Below are 9,441 nucleotides of genomic sequence, written 5' to 3' on the forward strand. Positions count from 1 at the left end.
CTTGTTTGCAAAATTAGAACACTGGACATTGTGCTGGATTGTGCCTTGTCAACTTGACTAAGGCTGGGGACTAAATTTCCCAGAATCCCTTTCTCTATATGGTTTTAGGCTAGAGTTGCCAAAAGAGGAACTTGCCTGAGATTTGGAAGGTAAAGCAGGTACCATTACTTTTGGGAGACTGTCTCAGTCTGGCCTGATGTTGAGCAGATGCAGGGTGTCTAGTAGACCTCAGCTTATGTTCATTTTCTTCTACTTTGCTTATAGCTTACCTTCCCCACTGCTAGGCCCACCAGCAGGGACTTGGCTGCAGAATTGCAAAGATAACAGCTACACAGAAGCATAGCTTCCTGAGAGGTGGCGATTTCCATTCAGCTCCCCTCCAGCTTCCCCCTTTGTGGTCCTCACTCACAGACTGAAAATGCTATTATCCTGGATTCCCAAGAAAGCTTCTGTTTGTTCACTCTCATCAGTGATTCAGTTGGACTGGTCAGTGACCTTTTCTCAGATCTTCCAACTCCCCTCTAGACTCTCACTTCTTCAGTTCCTCCCATATTTGGGTAAGTTCTAATTCCTATAATAAATCCTTTATTCACATAATACCTATAGTGGTTCTCTTTCTCTTACTTACAACATGTGATGACGAGCTTTAAAGCCCCGTCCAAATCTAATATGCTAGGATTTTCAGAGTCCATTCTGTATGATATTGTATGATCTGTGCATATCTCAGCAAACAGCAGGAGCAGGTTCAAGTCCATTCATCTATTTCTAGCAGACAACAGGGAAGTTAGGCCACACTGTGAGTTTTCATGTGACTTCCCAGAACACCAACAGAGTATTGAATTCTCCAATTTCAGATATATAACCAATAAAAGGATTTACAATGACTGCATATGGATTAAGTAGACACACAGGCTCACCTGCATAATAGTATATATTTAGAGCACAAGTGCTTAAATAAGAAATTAAATAAGAAATAACAAATACTTCTATTCATGCTTCTTAAGTATACAAAGATAAAATGGAATCTAAAGATTTGTTCAGTGGCCAAGGTCACAGCTGAACCCTCACCCCCAACTCCTTCCCATTAGTCCTCAATTGTTGCAAAAGCATTTCACTTGTACCTAAAGGAGAACAATATCTCAGAAACTATTCCAAGACAATAAATCAAGAAAACTGGTTTGTTCACATTTTTTTTCTTTTCTTTCCATTCTTGAGGTAAACCTCCCACAGAGAAAGTTATACCATGAAAAGGATTCAACAAAATGAATGAAAATATATTCATATCACTCATGGATTACTTTTCTGTGGCACAGTTTCAATCAACAGACCTGGAGAAAAAATGTGTGTGTGTGTGTGTGTGTGTTGTATGTTTGCTTAACTTTATAATTGCAGCTGTTCAAACATTTATCATTTCATGTTACAAAATAAGGAATTCACCAAAGCACAGAGAAGCCCCATATTCTTCCATCAGTTTAGCATTAAACAAAGTAAGTTAAGAATGCATGTGGTTTTCACATAAACTAGTTTGGCTTCTTCAAACCAATTCCAAAATTATCTCTTTTTTGCTACCTTCTTCGGCTGAAAGCATTATCGATTCATCTTTGCCTGCCACATTAGTTATAAAACTTAACACTGGAATATTATTTTATAGCTTAGAAAAATGCTTTTATGTACATGAAATAGATCAACAAGGTATAGTAGAAAAAGATACTGGCTTTGCAATCCAAAGATCCTTACCACCTGTGCAACAGAGTGAGTGGGGCTGAGGTAGGGGATCACTGCTATTCTGAGCCTCAGGATTCTAATAGAATTTCTGTAAAATTTAGATGAGATCATGTATGTGAAGGTGATTTGTGAAAGGCCTGGAATGAGACAAATAAAGGGCATTAAAATCGATTTGCATTTTACAGATGAGGAACAGCCATTAAATGATTCACCCAAAATTAAATAGAGGCGTATCAGGACCAGAAATCCAATGTCTTGACTCTGAGTGCAATATTCTTTCAACCCCATTTTACTGCCTCTCATTCATTAATTTTGTTTAAAAACAAAAACTAGTTTTTAGTATGAACCACATCATTTTGTGTAGAAATTTCAAAAGAAACAACATATCTTAAAGATGAAGGATTAAGATCAGGAGATTAGAATCCAAACATTCTGAGTTTAAATCTGAGATTTCTTCCTCACTAGCTTTGTGACTGAGTACATTAATTAATTTTTCTGTGCCTCAATTTCACTATCTTTAAAATCAGGATACAATTATCATCAACATCATAGGGCAATTTTGAAGATTGTTTGAGTCAGTATATTGTAAATCTCTGAGAATAGTCCTGGTATAAAAGAAGCATTATATAATATTAGCAAATTTTATGTAAAGAATCATACAGGGTCACTATGTAAATGAGATCTATCATACCTGATATTATACTGAACTTGTCATCAATAGCAAAAGGACTGGTATCCTGGTATCCTTAAGAGCATTAGGCATAAAGTGAGGAGGATATGTGATGCTGACTTCATCACCAAAGCCTGTGCAGAGCTTCTAAGGAGAAGCTCCAGATTCAAAATGAACAAAACCATCCATTGCTAGAAAGTTCAGAGCTCATGGAACAACCATATTTAAATAAAGACATGCATTACTTATTTTATCCCTTTCAGTAAAACTGTAGCATCCTTGAAAGGGTTAACAATGACTAGAAAATATTCAAGATGGACTGTTTTTGATACTTTGAGCTATTTAGAAGCTTAATTAATAGAAGAGTCATTTGATTCAATATATCTATAGTAAATGCTGTACTCGAGAAACACAAATCTTAGAATGTTAAGGTGGGAAGGGAATTTACAGCACATCTGGTCACATCAATCCCCATACAATCCAATAATTAACTTTCCTCTTCAGCATCACTTATAAGCAATCTTTCAGTCACTAAAAAATTCTCACCTCCTAATAAAGTTCTCTTACCTGACAGTAATAGATTTTCAGAAAGGTTTTTTTCTACTTTTAATGCAAAATTTTTTCATGGCAACTTCTAGCAACAATAACTAATTCCTGGTCCAAAGAGAATGATAATAATTTATAAATAATAAGAACTGTGTAAAGGTACTATAAAACTTAAGTTGTTGCTATTAGTAACCATTATAAAATAATCAGTATTTGAGTATCTTGAGATGGTCCTGACCATTATGGTCCTGAAAATAGACATCTGAAGCTTCTAGTCATTATCTTTTACTTTTCACACTAGATATAACCCATGCCTACACCATGTGCCCAATTTACACTTTTCATAAATGAATCCACAGTTTAGCTTATGTAGACATTTATTTCCTTCTGCTCAAATTCATTTGTTGATGACATATTTGTTTCTATTTTTACCCCATTCTGACCTACATTTTCATTACTGTTGGAGGAGGTCATCTAGATGACATGACCACTGGTTGACCAGCAAGCTGGACCTGGGCAATTGAAGGCTTCTCACCCACTCTCTTGCCCTTGCAATGTTCTCTCTGCTCACTGTTCCCATAGCCAGAGCTATTTCAAGGATACAACCTTGGGAGAGTTATGTGTCTTGAGACTATCAGGATGGTATATGTGACTCAACCCTGTTAAGACTTTCAAGAATTCTGGCAGGTGGGTGTGAAGATTTACTTGTCTTGTGACAGACCAAGACAAACCTCTTATGTAAGTTCCCTTGCTAATTAAAACTGCCACCTACCAATCTGGAGTGACCTGCTTCTTTCTTCGGTCTCTCCTTGCCCTCCATGTATGGGGTCCAGTTTCAAATTTCACCTGGGGAACTTCTAAGGTTGAAAGCAAACAATTGGAGAGCCAACCAGGAGACTGAAGGAATGGGTCTTGGGAAAGAGGCACTTGTTGGGGAAATCCTGGGTTGGCCATTGAATTCTATATGTGGAGGGGTGCCCTATAGATTAGATGCCTGTGGATTGCTTTGTGAGTGTCAGGATACCCCAAAAGTGCCAGCTGGTATGATGTACTTTTTTTGAGAAACTGTGCATAACACATTGTAGCAAAGAATGGAAACAAATGGTTGCCTTGGTGGGCTGGCCTCTACTATGACAATTCAGCTGACCACCAATGCCCAGCTAGAGGCTGAACCTGAGTTAGAAAGTTGGAAGAAATGCTTAGGTTAGAGAAGTTGTCCACTTCTCTACTAGCTTCTTGGTGAGCAGACAAGGTGGTAGCTCAGGATAATGAGTTGCAGCACATAGTGTGTCATTTTGCAAAGCTAGGAGGGTGCAAACTGCTACAGATTTAGAGTCTAAGTGCTTGTGACAAAGCCTGATTGAGACACTAAGAAGTGGAACTCTGGAAAAGTGATGAGAACAAAGAGGAGGATGTTGTGGTGATTGACAGTGAAGAGGACAGAGCATCTCATGCTGTCCAAAACTTAATTCAGAGGGAAATTTTAAATAGTAATTACCCTAGATTTCTGATAATAAAGAAATATACTCTAAAACCCCTAAAAGAAAAACTTGCATTCTTTCTCTGTTCCCTGAAGGTTTAAATTTTATCATGTCACTGAAAAAAGGGGGGGGGACAAGTTTTTAAACATACACTATTCTATAGAAGCTCCCTTGCCCAAAATCTATCTCACAGCCTCCATAGGGTTATCCATCTAGAGCAAATATGCATCTTAAAAGTCTTCTCCATAAAAATTAGTGAAAAACTTTAGCCATGTGAGTAACTAAACTTAACTTGACACAATTTGTATTCAACTATTGTTTATAACTAGTGAGTTTTGTATTGTTGTACATGATTAATGGCTAAAATTTTGGAATAAAAACTATAGGGTCTTTATGCCTGTTTGTATGTTTCTGTATATCTATGGATGTATGATACATATATGTGATATGCTTATACCGTTAGACGGTATAGCCAAAATTAATTTGTAAAAGAGCTCATTTAATTGACTAAAAATAAGTGCATGTGTAAATTATGTATTCCTAAAACTCTCAGAAATTTAGAAATTAATGCAAATAGTTTTCAAGTTCGTGTGATCTGGGTTAATCTTCAGTAAATAAAAGCTAGTTTAAGTTTGTTGGCTTAATTAAAATAAATATGTTTTCAGAGTTATCAGCATTAAATTTAATTTAAGCATACAACTTTTCTTCTACCTGGGTTTACTAGTCAAATAAATTCATATTGTCTCTATTACAAAATTTGTTGGCAAGAAAAACAATTTAATATGATGGTTAGCTATTTAAAGTCTCATGAAATTTTCATGAGTAATCTAAACAAAATTGTTAAGAACAAGCAAATTAAATAGATGTAAATGGTTATAGAGAGTTGGGAAGAGAGATAGAGAATCTTACCTTGTACAATTTAACCTTGTGTAATTTCAGCTGACTAAAACTGGATGAATTTGTTATAGTTATTTTAAATAAGCTTTAATATAAATTGTGTACGTATGTAATGCTAAAACTTAATTTTCCTTCATCTGCTGAAAGGCAAGTTTTCTTGAACTATCGGTCAGCTCCTGATGAGAGATTACAAAACGATTTTCTTTACCTTTTAATTAATCTTCCTAGAAAGCAAAGATTTTGTATTTTATCAGAATAATTTCCTGTGCTTCATGTTGTCTTTGATTACTTTAGAAAACTGAATCTTCTCAACATTAAAAGAACTGTTTCATTCACAACTATGTAAGCTTCTGTATTTGTCTTTAAAATATTTTATTGTCACTTTAGTTAAATTGATAATTAAGTATTGTTGCATAAAAATCTGTGTCCTATTTAGTCAACTTTCGATATTTCCCCAAACTCAAGTTCTAAATGAAATCAATGTCTTTGACCCTCTTTAAGTGTGATTTTTTTTCTCTTCTTAAGTTGAAAGAATAGTTGATTTGCTTTTAATCATTTTTATGTTCTAATTAATGTATTTATAGCAAAATAATTTCCTCTAAATACTATTTTGACCTCATCCTGTGTATTTCCATACAGTGCTATCATATATTCAGTAAGTAAGCAGCAGGTCTCAGAGAGATGACCAGCATAGTTGTTATACAATTAGTTACTTGTATTTTTAGTTTTCAATTCTTGTTTAACCAAACTTTTGTTTTTTGATTGTCTTTTTTTATATTTAATTTTTACTATTATTAAATTGTGGTCAACAAATCTGATCTACATCATTTTTCAATTTTTTGAATTACTGAAATCTTATAAATACTCCAGGGTGTGGAAAAAAATATGCACTCTTTCGTTGACTCTATCTTCTAGCTTAGATATTCACTCTTCAGCTGTATTTGTTCTATTTTCGCCTACCTATTTTTTGTTTCTGTAATCCTGTTTTTATTTTTGAAGTCTGATTTTTCTCTTCAAAACAGCCTGTACATTTTCATGAATGAGAATCCTCAAAATTTTCTTTAAGGATATTAATTATACCTAGCTTTCTTCTGGTTCCTAAATTAAGACCTTGGAGTTTAGTTCTTTGATATGATTATTTGAAATCCTGATTAAGAGATATTGGGAAGAGATGATGATTTTTTCACTCCACCAGAAATCTTTATTGCCATGAATGTAAAGGCAGATCTGAGAGAAGGTTAACTGGGAGGCTTATTCCTCTGAGCACAGACACATCTTCACTTAAAGCCTGGAACCACTGCAACTACCTTGCAACCATGGTGGGAGAAGCCATGGAGACATAGCTAATGAGCCAATGATGCCTGGGTGAAAAGTTTAAAAGGCTCTTGTCCTTGATGTTATTGATGTAACTGAATAAACAATCCTGGAAATGTCCTATCTATGGATTTTTTATTTTGGTTAATACATTTTTAAACTTTTATATTCACTATGAGTTAGTTTTTCTATAATTAGAGCCACAGCCATACAAATCAAAATATCACTTCCTACAATTCATTTCCCAAAAATTAATCAGAGCAATCTTAACAGCATACAATACATTATGCTACTTGTCTATCTACAATTCTCCAGTTAGCTTTTTGTCCTATTTAAAATAAAATCCAAACTCATCTCTTACATGATCTGAACTCTGCTTCCCTCTGTGACCTACTTTTTTACCATCACCCCACTTGCCTTCTTTCAGATCTTCAAACATTCTAAGATCATTCATACCTTAGGGCCTTTGCACTATCTCTTCTGTTTCCCAGGAATTTTTCCCCAGATCTTTAAGCAGTTGGATCCTTCTCAGTCAGCTCTCAACAAAACATCAGCTTCTTAAAGAGCTCTTCCATAACTATCCAAATTAGAATGACTACTCAATAATTTTTCTATCATATTACTTATCTTAATTATATGCATTGCATTTATCACAATCTGATATATATGCATTTTTATATATATTAAATTCCTGATATCCCTTTCAATAATATAAGCTCCATGAGAACAAAGACATTTAACATCTTGTTCCTTGCAGTATTCCCATCACCTAGAAGAGTGTCTGGCATATAATAAGTCCTCAACAAATACTTGTTGAAAAAGTGAATGAATCTACTCTTTACCTTCCAGAAATCCTTCACTTCTCTGATCAGCTGGTGGTACTTTTCTCCAATTATTCATACTGCTATGGATCTATTTTCATATCTGTTACATCATTTCAGTAGGATTTGGGAAGGAAACATAAATAAAATCTTATATTCAGTAGCATTTTTATAGGAATCAGAGATAAATTTTCTGAATGAAATCATCATTGCCCTTGAACATTTTGGTAATGTGAACACCAAGTTGATTTTAACAAATATGAATTTTCTTACACTTCCCAAATTACTATAATTTCAATGCCTGAAGATAAACAGAGAGCCAGAAAGGAGCATCAAACATGAGCCACATACAGAAGGTGCTCATTTAGTTCTTCCTACCTTAGACTTGTTAATTTGCTTTAAATAAATATAAAATAAGCAGTCTCTAAAGTCTAAGTATAGACTAGAAGAAAAGTGTATTAGTGAGAACTCAACCCCAAGTTTTCTTACCTGAGATGTAATAGATCACTGATTCCCAGATTTTTCATATTGTAGATCATAGTATTTTTCAAATAGGAATTAACTTTTTATTTTACCCACCTCAGGCGTTTATGAATACTATCATCATTGTTATAAAATAAAGGACACTATAACACCAAATATTGCAAAGATTATATCTAAGAATAAAGAACACTTATTTAAATGAAAAACTTTCAGGTTTGTGAAAATTTTACTTCATTGTTCTTATTTTTCTCATTTTCCAGTGGGCCAGTGGAAAACTTATTAGTGTTCAGCACTAGTTCTAAGAGTATTTAAAAATTCCTGGGACTTAAAATCTGAAGATGTGAATTTCAGGGTTAGAATAAATACTTAATCTTCTAGAGATCCAGTTTCCTTATCTTCTTTTTATCTATCCAGGTGAAGAAGGTTGAGAACCAAAGGAAATAATCATCCTTGAAGATATTTTATGTTATAAATCTCTTTATAAATATAAATTATGGATTTGATATAAGGTATGAGTGAGGGGGTAGGGTGACTCTTGTCTTTTTCACCTGAGGAAGTGGAAATGGATTTAAACTGAGACAGGAAAACTACATTCTGGAGGAAAGATCGGGAATTTAGTTTTGGATATGTTAAGTCTGTGTTATCTATTAGACACTCAAGTAGACATGTCAAGTAGGCATTTTGATATAGGAATTTGGAGTGTATGGGAGAGACACAGCCTGGGGCTTTAAATTTAACAATTAATTGTTAGCCTACAGGTGGTTTTAAAAATCATGAAGCTAGAGGAGATCACCAAGGAAATGAGGCAGACACAGAAGAAAATCGGTCCAATGTCTATCCCCTGGGCATTCTGTTGTTCTGAGACCAGAGAGGAGAGGAAAGTAAACAACACTGAGGAGGAGCAGTCTTTGATGTCACAGACAGTCCAGGAGAGCACAGTGCTGAAAGCCAAGTGAAAAGTTTTCCAGAAACATGAGGTTAGAATATCTTCTTGATGCCCTTCAATGCATGTAATGAGCAGGCAGAATTGAAAATTAACAGGGTACAGGCTCTCACAGGGGCACAGCTTCAAGGTGCTCAAGGAAGCATCAGTGGTCCATGAGCAGAATCTGTAGATATGCCAAATGACTGCTTGGAGAGTTGGAAATCTAATTTATGTTTTGCCACTGGTCTAGTTGGGTAGTATGCTATTCTACTGAATCAAGTCTCAAGTAACTTAGCAAAGTGTTACTCTTCAAATCAATGTAATAAGGAATTCGTAGGTGTGTTCAAGTATTAAAATGATATTTTGCTTTCCTAAAGGACCACTTCTGATTTTGGAAAGACCTGCTTATGCCATCTTTTAATGGTGAAATAACCTATCATCATTAAAACAGGTTTTGATTTTCATAAACTCAATTTATATTAAACTTTTAGGTAACATACTGATGACATGACATGTATCACATGCAGCCATAATGCCATAGTCAATTACAACATCTATGTTAACAGTGTGTGGGCTGAG

This window comes from Mesoplodon mirus (assembly GCF_964341445.2).
Source record: "Mesoplodon mirus genome assembly, chromosome: 6".
Classification (NCBI taxonomy): domain Eukaryota; kingdom Metazoa; phylum Chordata; class Mammalia; order Artiodactyla; family Ziphiidae; genus Mesoplodon; species Mesoplodon mirus.